Source organism: Apodemus sylvaticus, chromosome 8 (genome assembly GCF_947179515.1).
Source record: "Apodemus sylvaticus chromosome 8, mApoSyl1.1, whole genome shotgun sequence".
Lineage (NCBI taxonomy): Eukaryota > Metazoa > Chordata > Mammalia > Rodentia > Muridae > Apodemus > Apodemus sylvaticus.
In genome coordinates, this window is record NC_067479.1 from 70,186,019 (window position 1) to 70,199,720 (window position 13,702).

The 13,702-nt window shown below is 46.2% G+C and overlaps 1 protein-coding gene and 1 non-coding gene across 2 annotated transcripts in view; both read left to right on the top strand.

Annotated features, from left to right (window-relative positions):
* Nucleotides 1-13,702, top strand: part of Cryl1 (crystallin lambda 1) — a 119,814-nt gene that overhangs the window by 59,234 nt on the left and 46,878 nt on the right. The gene's annotated exons all lie outside the window — the stretch shown is intronic.
* On the top strand, nucleotides 3,933-4,050 carry LOC127691788 (small nucleolar RNA SNORA26). The gene has a single exon (XR_007979366.1). It is a non-coding gene; the product is annotated as a small nucleolar RNA SNORA26 (small nucleolar RNA).

Below are 13,702 nucleotides of genomic sequence, written 5' to 3' on the forward strand. Positions count from 1 at the left end.
AATTTGTCAACATTTTCCTTTACCTCTTGTGCCTTTCAGTGCTTGTTTAAGAATTTCTTGTTGCCTCTGCTAGTAGGACAGCTGGAAGCCTTTGAGGTCTTGAGTTCAGGAGGCAGGTAGATCATAGCTGCCAATATTCTGGTAAGCTCCTTATGGGCTAGTGCCAGGCCTCTCCTGAGAAGAGCTGCCCCAAAGCCATTGGCAAGTAGGAGTGTGTGCGCCGCCTGCCTGGGCGAGGGCGGCTGAGCCCCAGTGTGATCTGCTGAGCCCCAGTGTGACCTGCGCCTGTCATTTGTTTTCTCTGACTCTTTCTCAAGGGCTGAACTGTCCTCCCTAAGGCCCAGGGGAGCTATCCCAAGGCTTGCTCAGGGTTCTTTTCTTTCTTAAGGGAGAAAATGAAACCTAACCTCCCAGTTTGTCCACTCCAGAGGGGTTCCTAGGAACTCTTTACCCTAGCCCAGCCCCAGGAAACCTTGCACTCTGGGGTGTTTGGGCTCAGGGCTGAAGCTGCTGTGTCTTATGTTTCTGAGGTCGAGTGACTGGCCTGAGCTCACAGCAGGTCAGCGGGGTGGGGAGTGGCTGTGGAATTCTGGGGCTCCTAGCTGAGTTTTTCTGGCTCTGTTCAAGCTGCTCCCTGCCGTGAAACTTGTGTTTATTTGTCCTTTATCCCGCTAAACTTCGCAATAGTTGGGATGTTTAAAAGTCGGAATCCTTTAAATTGTGGCCATTGTCCAACCTTAGAATGTTTGAGAAAGGCTGATAAAGAAATTATTTTGTCTTTCTACATAAACAGTTGTTGTTGGTACAGGTTGGACGTAACTAATCTGAAAATCTAAAATCCAGGGTATTCTAAAACCCCAAACTTCTTGAGTATGGACATGATGGCACAAATGGAAAATTTGACAATACTTTCTTATAAAACATAATTCCCTTCATACGCATGCTCAATAATTTCAGGTATGTGTAGAAGGCACACATACGTGGGCTTCTGTCATGGGGACAGCGTGCTTGACACTGTCAGTGGAGAAGGAGGGCTTAGTTCGGCTCACGATACCAGGGGTTTTAGTTGTGCCTTTTCCCAGAAGGGAAGAGGGTATGAAATTGCCCTGTAGGTGAGCTTTCTTAGGGTAAGTTCATGGGCATAGGCAGTCAGGATCTGTCCTTGAAGTGGAGAGCTTCAGGAGAGAGAGGCTGTGTGATAAAGGCCCTGAAAGAAAGGGCTGTCAATTCCCAGAACATTAGGAGAGCTCTAGCCTTACACCACAGGTAGCGCCAGGCGTCCTAAAGGAGAGAGAACCTTCAGTTCTACAGGACAGGAGCGGTGTAATATTAGGTCTTACAGGACACAGCAGGGTCGTGAAGAGATGATAAACAGACCTTCAGTTCTAACAGTTCCCTTCAGATCCCAGGGAACGAGGTGGGGTTCTTGCTCTTATGGGATTTATTTTTGGGGGGAGGGGCAATGTCCTTAAACATGTCCTAGAAGTCATAAGGCATCAATAAGAGTAAAGTTATGGGAGTGGAGACATGGTTAGGAGGCTAAAAACACTTGCTACTCTTGCAAAGGACCCCAGATCAGGTCCTAGCACCCACACAAGGCAGCTTACAAGGAGCTCCAGGGGATGTGATGCCCTCTTCTGGTCTCTGCAGGACACTCCACAATCCCAGATACAGACATAAACACACACACAGAGACACACAGAGACCCCCCCCCCCCAACATACACACTCCACACACATCACACCACACCACACCACAGATAAGTCAAGGTTGTATTGCGTCTGAGCAGTGGCAGAGGGTGCTGCAGTTGTAGGGGGAGGGAGAGAGCTCTCCAGGAGCTGAGGGTTACAGCATGCCCAGCTCTCCTTGGAGAGGGAGAGACTGATTTTTTGACAGACAGGAGGACAGCTAGAACACATTTCCAAAAAGGTGGTGCAGCCAGGCACCATGTGTCGATGCATGCCTTTACTCCTAGCACTTGAGAGGCAAAAGCAGGAAGATCTTTGTGAGTTCAAGGCTAGCCTAGTCTACATAGCAAGCTCCAGGATAGCCAGGGGTACACAGAGAGACCTTGTCTCAAAAACCAAACAAACAGAAAGCTAATGCATAAAGAACTGCTACGAATCACAAAAGATATTAGGAGTGCGGTTGTCGAGAAGACCAGATGCTATGGTAACTGATTTACACACACTATACAAGAACTCAAGTCCGTGAAAGACTGAGCATTTCTCTCTATCAAACTGGTAAAATTCAAAGATTGTTAAAGCAGCCTTGGAGAGGGTATGCCCCGTTTTCTTGGTAGTGACGTACCAGGCTCGAGAACTTTAGTGGATTTGCCTATATCAGTGCCTTAGGGCCACCATAACAAATCACCACAAACTTGTGATTTAAAACATTGGAAATTTTTTTTTTTTTCCCAATCCTGAAAGGGCCCTGTTGGCACCAGCAGCTGCTCCCTCTACAGGCTGTGACCAGCACCACACCTGCCCTCTCCCACCTTCTTCCCTGGAGTCAGCCTTGGTGTCCACAGGCAGACAGCTGTCCTGCTCCAATCTGTGCCTCTTTCTTCACATGTCCTGCTCCTGGCACCCTGCATGTCTCTCCCCTTCCTTCCTTGTATGAAGACATAAGACAGTGGATCAGAGTCCACGCTAACCCAGGGTCCCATAGGCCTGCAGAAGACCCCATCTTAACTTGGTCCCATTCATAGAAGCCTTGTGTCTAAATAGGGTTACATTTATAGGTACCTAGGGTAAGATAAGACTTCAGCATACTTTCTTTGGCATGTCATCTTGCTTGTTCTAAGTGAGTATACTCTGCAATTTCATGCCTAGGGTTGGGCCCTTTAGAAGCAGTCCCTGCTTGCATAAAAGTTTACATTCTAGTGTTTATCACTGTAGATACAAAAGTGTATCAACATTTGTAATGTTGAAAACTAAAAAAACAGCCTAAGTGTTTTTCAAAAGGAGATCACTCCGTGAGAATAGTCACTGTCACGGAGCCTGACAACCGGGGTTTCATTCCTGGGACCTGCATGGAGGAAGGAGAGAACTGACTCCTCAAAGCTGTCTGTCCTCTGCTTCTTCACCTGCACACTATGGTGTATTCACATGCGCACACATGCGCACACATGCACACACACTGTAATTTTTAAGAGGTGAGTAGAGCTAGTGTGACCGCTCACGGTTGTATCTGTAGCCTAGAGAGGAGGATGATGGCAGCTCCAGGGCAGCCTGAATCACAGAGAGTTCCAGGCAAGCTTGTCTCAAAAAACCAACAACCCAACAGCAAACAAACAAATACTCCTCTCCCCCACCAAAAAACAAAAAAACAAAACAAAACAAAACAAAAAAAACCCCAAATGAACCTAAAACATAAAAACCAAGCTGGGTGGTATGTGGGGGGGAGGGGGATGGAGGTGGGAGGTAGGAATGGGGATAGGGGTGGAGGTGGTGGGTGTTTCAGAGAATAGAAATCTGGGGATCTTAATGTAGCAGTGTGTTTTACAGTTCTCGAGAAGGAAGTCGCTTCATCTGGACTGACATAGAAAACCCAGAGAGCACATTCCAGGCCCTTCTCTGACTCTCTGTTACACTCCTGCTTTGTTTTATAGGACAAGGTCTTGCTGTGCAGCCCAGGCAGGCCTTGAACTTGTGGTCCTCTTGCTGCAGCCTCCGTGGTGCCAGGGCTGGAACGGGAGTTCCACTGGTCAGTGACCTACAGGTTCCTGGATTTTTTACTTGCAACACATGGGACAAATGATAAGGCTTAGAAAAATGCACCTGGCAGTGTTGGCAGTAGTGATCCTGAGAGCGGGGGGAAGGGCAGGGCTGTCCTGCGGGTATTCCCAGCTCACCCTGGTAACCATTCTGTAGAATATGTGAACACATGCGTCTTATGTCTTTTGGTGTTCTGCTCTGACATACCAGTTTGTGCCCTTTCTAGGCTAACAGTGCTGTAAGAGGCTAGCACAGAAGGGCAGAGGAAATCTCTATAAACTCAGGCAAGGCACTGCAAACCTCCTCTTGGATCCTTTCTGAAGCCATAGCTAAACCAGAAAAAAATATCAATTTGATATGAAAAGGATGTGGTTTAAGAAGTTTGCTAATAGTCCCTAAAAACCATCCTTTCATGAAATGTGAGAAATTAAGAACAGTAAAGTATGTTCACTCTCACCTTGATATGACAGGCCAGTGTTATTCTTAGCTCATGCATTTCCATATATTTCTTTCTTCCATGTAATCCTGGCTGTCCTGGAACTCCAGGAAGCCCTAAGACCAGGCTGGCCTCCAGCTCAGAGATCCACCTGCCTCTGCCTCCTGAGTGCTAGGATTAAAGCCATGTGCACCACCATAGTCTGACTCCTTTATTTCTTAGCAGAAGTGCTCGGTAGACCCTCCTCAGGATTGTCCCCCCTCCCTCCTCCTTGAAGGCAGCCATCAGTACAAACTTGATGGGTGCCCTTGTCTCTACCTAAATACTCGTACATATTTAAGTTTAATTTAAATGTGACACGCTGCATATAGTTTTTGAACTTTGCTTCTTTTACTTAGGCTGTATGCTTTTCATAGTCTGTTCTTACTGGCACATAAACACCCTTTTGATCATTTGAAAGTCACTTAACGTGACAGTGTTATAGATTATGTAATCCCGGTTTGATGGGTGTTAGGTTTTCTTACTTGTTTGCCTTTAGATACAACAGTGTCCCACACAGCTGTGCGTGGCCTCCTGGTGGGCACGTGACTGTTTCTGCTTGCATGCTCCGTGCTAACATATCTGGCTTGGAGGACCTCTGTGTATCCAGCTCATGGTGTCTTATGTCGTCTCATGCTGTCATACTGTCTAAAACGTGTCATTCGACATATTTTTCCAGCCATAGCGAGGAAATCTACCCACATCCTCGTCAGTGCTTGGTTTGATAGATTTTGTTCTGTTTCCCAGGTGTGACATGATAAGCATGGACTTAATTAATCTCCATGTCTGTGCCTCACACTAAAAGACAGGAGCCACCTGTCCCTGTTTAAGGAGCCGGCGGAGGAGGAGTTAGCAGGGTCACGATGACCCTCACCTCTGTAGCTCCTTTGGGAAACAATGGAGCATGAGGTCAGTGTAACACCTGACTCAGAGGAGGGATGGTAAAATGTCTCCGGCCTGTTGGAGGCTGGAAGAAAGTTCTTATAGGACAGATTTACTAGCTGGATGTGGTTGTGCCCTCCTGCACTCCAGCGCCGAGGAGGTAAGAGGGTTGACATGAGTTTAAGGCTTGCCTGGGTGACATAGCAGGTTCTAGGCCAGCCATATTCCATAGCAAGAGTCTGGCTCAACAAACAGAATGGGGTGGGGGTGGGGAGAAGAGAGGGAAGAACAGAGAGGCAGGGAGGGAGACAGAGAGAAGGAGGGAGGGAGACAGAGAGGGGAGGGAGGCAGAGAGACAGATACAGATGTACGTAGAGAGACAGAGACAGAGGGAGAGAAGGGAGGAGAGGGAAAGGGTGGAGAGAGGGATAGGGAGAGAGAGAGGGAGGAAAGGGAGGGGAAGAGAGAGATTGAGAGAGATTAAGTTGATACTAATTGGCTCCCACCAGGATGATACAAGGAGAGTCTCATTCATTCTTTTTCCTAACTAAAATCAAACGCTGTGAGCTCGCACAGTGAATGTTCAGGTTGCAGTGACAGGAAAGTCCCATCTCAAACACAGGCTTGTGTGTGTGCTGATCTGTCACCTCCCCCTGCCCCACAAAATGCCACTTTTTTTTTTTTTTGAAATTTTTTTTCTTTGAGAGGATTTGAGTGACACTTGCCTAAATTCTTTGTAGTGAACACATACTGCTTTTGAAGTGATACAAACACACTTGGTTTTTAAAAGAGGCTTCCCACACAGGTGTCTCTGGCAATCATGAGTGACGTCTGAGTCACTAAGAGCTGGCTTCATGGATGGGAACCCAGGGTAAGTTGTCCTGTTTGTTCAGAGCCTGTGGGCTGGACAGACCTGGCTTTGCGTCCTAACACTGTTTCTTACTTAGCTCCGTGAGTTCACAGATGTTCTTGTTTATAAAATGTGGGGAAAACAAGACTGAGTATATTATGTCCGTCACTGGTCTCTTGGGCCAGTGATGAGGGAACACACAGTAGCCAGGAAAAAAAGAGGAATTGGAATGGACCTATCATACAGTTCCCTTTAAAATGATGCCCCTCCCACTGGGGGCAGGGGAGAGCAGTGACCTTTCTCTAGGGTCTACCTCCTAAGGGCTCCATCTCCCAGAAGTGTCATAGGCTGGGGACTAAGGCACCCTCGCATGCTCCGATAGAGGTCATTTCAAATCCAAACTGTAACGAGGTTACTCTGACATCTGCTTATTTATTTTTGTGTGTCTGTCTGTGTTGTGCACGTGTGTGTATGTATGTTTGTGCATATGTGGGTGAGCTTTGCCTGCATGTGTGAGAGACAGCCAGAGGTGACACTGTGTCCCTCTTAGTTGTTGAGACTGGGTCTCTCACTGGACGTGGACTTCACTGGCTGGCTGGTGAGTTCTAGGAGCTGCCTGTCCCTGCTGCTCCACAGCCCTGGCCTGGGGTTACAGATGCTTGTGACTACACTTGGCTTTTATGTGGGTGCTGGGTATATATACTCAGGTCTCATGCTAGTGCGTCGGGCACTGTACCGACAAAGACATCTCCCCCGCCTTTCTCTGAGGATTAAATGAGATGGTATATAAGGTGCTTGCCATGTACTGGGTAACCTTCAAAATGCTTAGAAATATTAGTGATAACAACATAGGCCAGCATTTCTCTGCCTTTTCACATTTGAGTGCCATGACTGGTATTTGACCTTTGATATCTGAATATGAAGGCAGTGGGAAGACACATTCTTCAGGTATTAGAAAACAAAACCCGTTACCCACTGCTTTAGAGAGGAGTGATCCTTGTTACCTGCCCTGTGGTTGACCAGAATGAAATGGACTGCTCGACTGGAGGTTCCCATGTGGTGTGAGCCTTTCGTAGCCACAGGCCCAGACAAGGCCAAGCAGACGAAGCCTGTAATGTCTTGGAGAATATGGCGAAGAGTGAGGCGACTGCTTGGTTGTTATCCTAAGTGTAGGCTGCTAAATGGCTTGTGCTGGTACGTAATGGCTTCCTAGGTGATGGAAGCTGCCAAGGAAACCTTCACACTGGCAAGTCACTGAAAATCTTGCCTGCCTCAGAGGTTGGGAGGGTTCCAGAACTTCCCTTCGGACAGTGCTCAAACCTGTCCTGGTTTATCTTGTTGCCTGGCTCTCCTGCCGCAGACTCGGTTACTGCGTTTACAGTGTAAGCACTGAAAGCTTATCCCAACGCCCACCCACTCCAAGGCCGTCATTTGTATCCTTAGCCCCGAGAGCTCTGCCAAGCCACTCTCTGCCAACCCACCGAGCCAGATGCCTGGCGCATACCCTCGGTTCCAGACCCCCCACCATCCACCCGACTTCCTGAGTTCATTTTAGATCCACCTCTCGATTGTCTCTTCTGCCATTGGTTTAGATTTCTGGGTGGTTATTCGGATTGGTTCTCCATCATTTGAAATTCTCCCATCATTTTTTCCTGTTGGTAGGACACAGGGCAGACTCCTTAATGTGGCCCTCTGTCTGGCTCTCTGTGAACTGTGTATCTCTTGTCTTCCACGGCCCTCAGTACTGCGGAGGTGTGAGCGCGGCTGTGCTCAGGGTCAGTCGGGTGCATCTTCTAGGGGAGGGCTTCCTGGCAAATCCCCTTATTCAGTTGGGGCAAGTTGTGCCTAAGCACCAGTCCATACTTAAGAACAGAAATGAATCATCCTCTAGAGGATAATTATGAATCCATGCTAGCATGGGCTACATAGTGAGACCCTGGAATGAAGAAAAGGGGAGGGAGAGAAGTAGGCAGGTGGGGGGGCCTACAATTTCAAGTAGGAGGTCTCAAAAATGAGGTACAGGAATCTGGGAAGATGGCTCAGTGGTTAAGAGCTCGGGCTGCTCTTTCAGAGGACCTGGATTTGATCTCAGCATCTATGTGCTCGCTCACAGCTGTCTGTAGCTCCTGTATCAGGGGATGTAATACTCTCTTTTGGCTTCTGTGGACATGAAGCATGCATGCAGGCAAAACATCCAGACACATAAACTAAGAATGAACATGTTTTTGTTTTATTTTTTTAAAGTGAGCTATAGTTCCGGGAAGATGGTCCCAGTCAGCAGATAGCTAGCCGCACTCATACACGTAAGGTTCTCAGTCTGATCACTAGAATCCACACAAAAAGTTCTGGCCATGGCTTCGAGGTGCAGACAAGTAGATCCCTGGGGCTCTACTGTAGCCAGCCCGGCCAGTCTACTTGGCAAGCTCTAGGCCAAACAGACCCTGTCTGGAAAAAACAAACAAACAAACAAACAAACAAGCAAACCCAAGGCGCATTGTACCTGAGGAATGACATTTGACTTGGCTTCTGGACCCACAAGAGCCGACCCTGATCTGCTCCTGCATCTACACACACAAGGGAATTATAAAACTCACAGGCTCTGGGACCAGAGAGATGGCACAGTGGTTAAAAGTACTTCTCGCTCTCACAGAGAATTGAGTTTAGCTCCCAGCACCCAGGTTGGGTAACTTACACCCCCCTGTAAGTCCAGATCCACCATCTTCTGGCCTCGCATGGTGTACAGTTACACACATAAAACATGTAAATTATACACTAAAAAAACCTCACTGGCCTAAAAGAACATATTCTGAGGCAGGGGTGTAGCTTAGTTGACAAATTCTTGTCTAGCGTACAGGAAGCATTGGGTTTGAGCCCCAGCACGGGAATGGTGGTGCATTCCTGTACACCTGGCATTTGAAAGATCAGAGTGTGTATAACTGAATTTTGTAATTTTTCAGAATGGTTTTGGCTCCTTTGGTGACTTTGACTTCTCTTTTTGTAAGCTACAATTTCTCTGTTTGTTTGCTTGTTTATTTATTTCGCAGTGTTGGGATAGAGCCTGGAATGCTAGGGACACATGGCCACTGCCGTGCAGGCCAGCCTTGAGGTTTTTGAGACAGGGTTTTGCTGTGTAGCTCAGGCTGCTCCCAAACTTGCAGTGTTCCTGTCTGTGCCTCTCCAGGTCAATTTATTTTCTAATTAACACATAAAAGCATAAAAATCAAGGCTGGGGAGATGGCTCAGTGGGTGAGAGAGCTTGCTATACAAACGTGAGAACTTGACTTTGAATCCCCAACACCCACGTAAAGGCTGTGCATGGCTGTGTACCCTTTAACCCCTCGGGGGACAGTGACAGGTAGATCCTGGGAATGCCCTGGCCGGTCAGCCTTGCTCCAGTTGGCAAGCTTCGGGCTCAGTGAAAGACTGTACCTGAGGGATAAGACTGAGAGCAGGGGAGGAAGACAACCGCATAACCTCTCTGGCCTCTGCATTTGCTTCTCTATACCTGTGGGTCTACACAGCCACAGGAGTGCAGTACCTCTCCCACACAAAGATACATATGTGTAGGGTGTTATGTGGTGTTGTGAGACGTGTAGATTTTATAATGTTGTGTACTGAAATTCGACATAACTCCTTTGTTTATAGTTTCCGTATGGTTGATAAGCTGTCTTGATGCTGGGGATTGAACTCAGGGATGAGTGTGCTCCGCAGCCCACAATGGGCCTGCCGTACTTTGTTTATCACATTCAGGAGTTTGTTTGTTGGACTTTTGCTTTCTTGCTTGTTTTAGACAGGGCGTCATACAGTCTAAGCTGGCCTTGCACTTGTTATGTAGCCAAGGCTGGCCTTGAACTCCTGGTCCCCCCTCCCCCCACCTCCCAGAAGAGCCAAAATAATTTAATAATTTTTCTTCTTTCTCACCGTGCACATGTAAGACTATAAACTGCCCTTTCAACTCTGCTTTAGTTGAAACCAATTATTTTATGTGTTGTTTCATTTTAGTCAAATTAGAAGTGTTCTAATTTCCAGTCTGGCTAGCCTAAGCTATGTAAATAGCTATATAGTGAGTCCCAGTCTAGTTTGGGATAGAGTGAGACTTTGTCTCAACAAAATAGTTGTAATTTCCCATGATAACTGTAATTTCATTCTGGATTTTTAAGATCTATATTAATTAATGTCTAGATATTTGGATATTTCCCAATTATTTTTTCTGTTGTACATTTCTATCTTAATTTGGTTTTAATATAAGAGGATGCCTGGATGATATCTTTATTTCATGGCCAGAGTACGCTCCATCTTTGTGACTCATCTATACATGCACTTGGGAAGAGTGTGTGGTCTCTCCTGATGGAGGAGTGGCCTATGAATGGTCAAGTGGAACAAGTTGGCTAATACAGCCGACCAACAGCTGCTGTAACAGTACTGCTTTCTCTCTTTCCTTGTCTCCAATGGTAGCTATGAATTTGCCTACTTTTCTTTTTGGCTCTTAATACTTACTTTATATATATATATATATATATATATATATATATATATAAAGAAATTAGTATTTAATATCCAAATTATGTTGTCTAATATCTTTATTTATTCTTATTGGAGAAGGGTGTTGGTTGACAATAAAATGGAGGTACAGTGATCTCCCATGACCCTCCTGCCACACAGCTGCCTCCTCCTCCCATGCCAGTGAACACAGTGGGTAAACCACACTGAAACACATCATTCGTCATCCTCAGTTCAAGGTGGGGTTCACTCTTGGTGGCTTCTGTTCCATGGGCTTGGACAAGAGCACATTGAGTGTGGCGGTAACTATGGTATTAGTCTTCCCACTGTCCTAACGTCTTCTGTGCTCTCCTCGTTCCCACAGCCCACGCTCTGCTGAGAGAGGTGTCACTGCTCAGGATTCCTGTATTTTCTTGAACCATTGCAGTCAGCTTTCCATGGTGTTTGTGCTTCCTTGCCTGATTCTTTGTCCTGTCATCTGCTTTTCAGATATTAACTTAGTTCCTTTAACTTACTTTCATGTTTACCCCAGACAGTTTTGTACTTGTTTCCTTTGCTATAACAAAATACCTGAGATTGGGGGCTTTATAAAGAAAAGCCATTAACCCTACCCATTAGATCCTCGGGGAGGTAAGGAAAGAGATTCGTTCAGCTCTCAGTTTTGGAGGCTGAAAGTCACTGTTTTGCATTCTTGGATGAGGGCCCTTTGCTCCCATCACTTGCAAGATGGGAGGCAAGAAGGAGGTGGTAGGTGAGAAGGAGATGGTAGGTAAGAAGGAGATGGTAGGCTTGCTCTTTTGTAACTATCATCTCTCAGGAAGTAACCGGGTCCCGTAAGAATTGCACCATTTTGAAACCCACATGACCTTGACCTAGTTCATAGCTCTTTTTTAATTCATCTCTCATATGCTACATCCCAACTCACTGTTGTTACATTAATTATGACACTTCCATCCTGTCTCTCTCAGCTCCCACGTTTCCACCTGTTAGTTTCTTGACGTTGCTACTGGAGATCTCTGATGCTCCATTCTTGGCCCTTCTGCTCAGTTTTTTTGGGTGATTTCAGTCAGCCAAAGCCATCTTTAAGGATTCCGACTCCTTCCTCACTGCCCCGTGTCTCCCTGAGAGCTGTCCAGAGACACCCTTTACCTCTGTTACTCTGTTTCTTTCTTTTCTCTTAGTCACCTTCATGTGGCTTCTGACTCTCTGCTGAAACAACATGTGGGATCTTGCATTTTCCATGAATGCATTTAGCATGTTAACTGTAATTATTTAAAATTACTGTCAAATCACCCCAATATCTGAGCCACATCTGAATCTCCTGATGATCAACTTTGTTTTCTGACTTTTAAAAAATCGGTCGATGCTGGTGACATCAGCTTTAATGTCTGCACGGGGGCATCTTTCCTTCTGCTAGGCTTTCACTGTGGGGGTTTGAGTTAATCCGGTTAGAAGTTGGGTAAATTTTAGGTTTGGAGTTTCTATGGTTACCCTAGATGCTCTGAAGGTCTCCATTCCTGTCAGCAATACCATACAGATGAGGACTAGTTGCCTAGAGGCTTCTGTAAGATTTCCTCCCCGTGTGTGCTCCACTCTCAGCTCTTTGTCCTCCTTTCACAAGTCCTCCATGAAGGTCTGGGTCCACGCTCTCATCCCCAAAGTCCTCTTCTCTAACTCATGGCCTAAGACGTACAGGTCTGGGCAAGAGTGTGGCTTAGCCATTTTCTCAGGTCTTGTGTCCCTGGGGCTTCCTAGGCTCTTCAGGGCTCCTGGCTGTCCCTGAGGAGGGCAGCATCCTTTCTCGCTCCTCCCCCTCCTCCTCCTCCTCCTCCTCCTCCTCCTCCTCCTCCTCCTCCAGGAATCAGGGCTTTTATTCCTGTTCCCCTTCATTTAGCTCACTAATGGGAATCTCAGGGCTCCTGCTTTTAGACTCATCAGTGAGACAAAAACATATTCATGTCACATTCCAGGAGATACTTGATGTCATAGAAAACCTCAGTTGTTCCTGCTTGTTTCTGTTGGCCATTCACACCACTCTCATTCCAAGCAGGAAGGCCAACAGTTTCCCCGATTTCCTGTAGACATTCATACTGAGGAGCGGATAGTTGTTGAGAGCAGTCGTATGTAGATTAGAAAGTCATCCTACACTGCAGGGTTTTTTTTTTGTCACTCTGTCCTACGGCCAGGAGTGACCTTGTGTCTTTATTCTAGCTATTGCAAGGTAGGGTAGAACATTTTAGTGGCAGATGGAGGTCTGCTCCTTACATGGGCATATACAGAAATGTTATGTGCTAGCTCTTGATTGCTCTCAACTTTGGGCTTGCTTCTTAGAAATCTTGAGCCAAAAATAGCTGCTCAAAGTGAATGCAGTGGTGAGACGCATTAACGATATCATAAGTTGCACACCATATGCAATGACAGTGACAATGGCTACTACTAATTATTATTATTGTCTTTAATGACAAGATCTGGTTGTATTGCCCAGGCTCCAGTGGTTGTTCATAGACATCGTCCCACTACTGATCAGAATGGATAGCACCATAGTCCCTGACTCCTGAGAGGTCACCATAAGGATGACAAATACTTTGTGGACACCAGTCAACATAGTATACTATAGCCCTGGACCCCTGCACTCAGTGGGTTCTCCTGCCTCAAACTCTCTAATAACCACAACCATGGGTGTTCTCTACAGTCAGTACCCAGCTAAATGCAGTCTTTTAAGCCCAGGGTTTTCAGCAGAATTGTTTTTCAAGTCTCAAAGTAGTCTGGTCAAGGGAACAAGACACCTCCCATTCACTCTTCAGCCATGAGGGTTTTTTTTTTTTCTTTCTTTTTTTTTTTTTTTTAAGATGAAGGGTTGTTCTTCATTGAGAAAAGCCCACCTCTCAAGTGTAGTAGATATCAGAGAACTAACTAGACCAGCAGAGACCTTGACAATGCTGGCACCTAAGTGCCCCTCTCTTGGTCCTTTGTCATTTAAGACTGAGACTCCTGAATTCAAAAGTTTTATTTTTTCCATAGTATTATTAATCAAGAAGGATTGTAACTTTGTCTGAAGCACTGGCTAATCATATTTCTGTTGGTGGCTAAGTATTCTAATCAGTTCTCTTTTCTGGGCAAGTGTCATGTGAATGAGAGCCTTTGATTTGGTGGCAGTTAATGCTTTCTACATCTCCATTTGGAAAGGGACTCTCCTTTCTTAGAATGAAAATTTAGGCATAGCTTTTAAAAAAGTGTGTGTGTGTGTGTGTGTAGGCCAGAGGACAACCTGAGGTA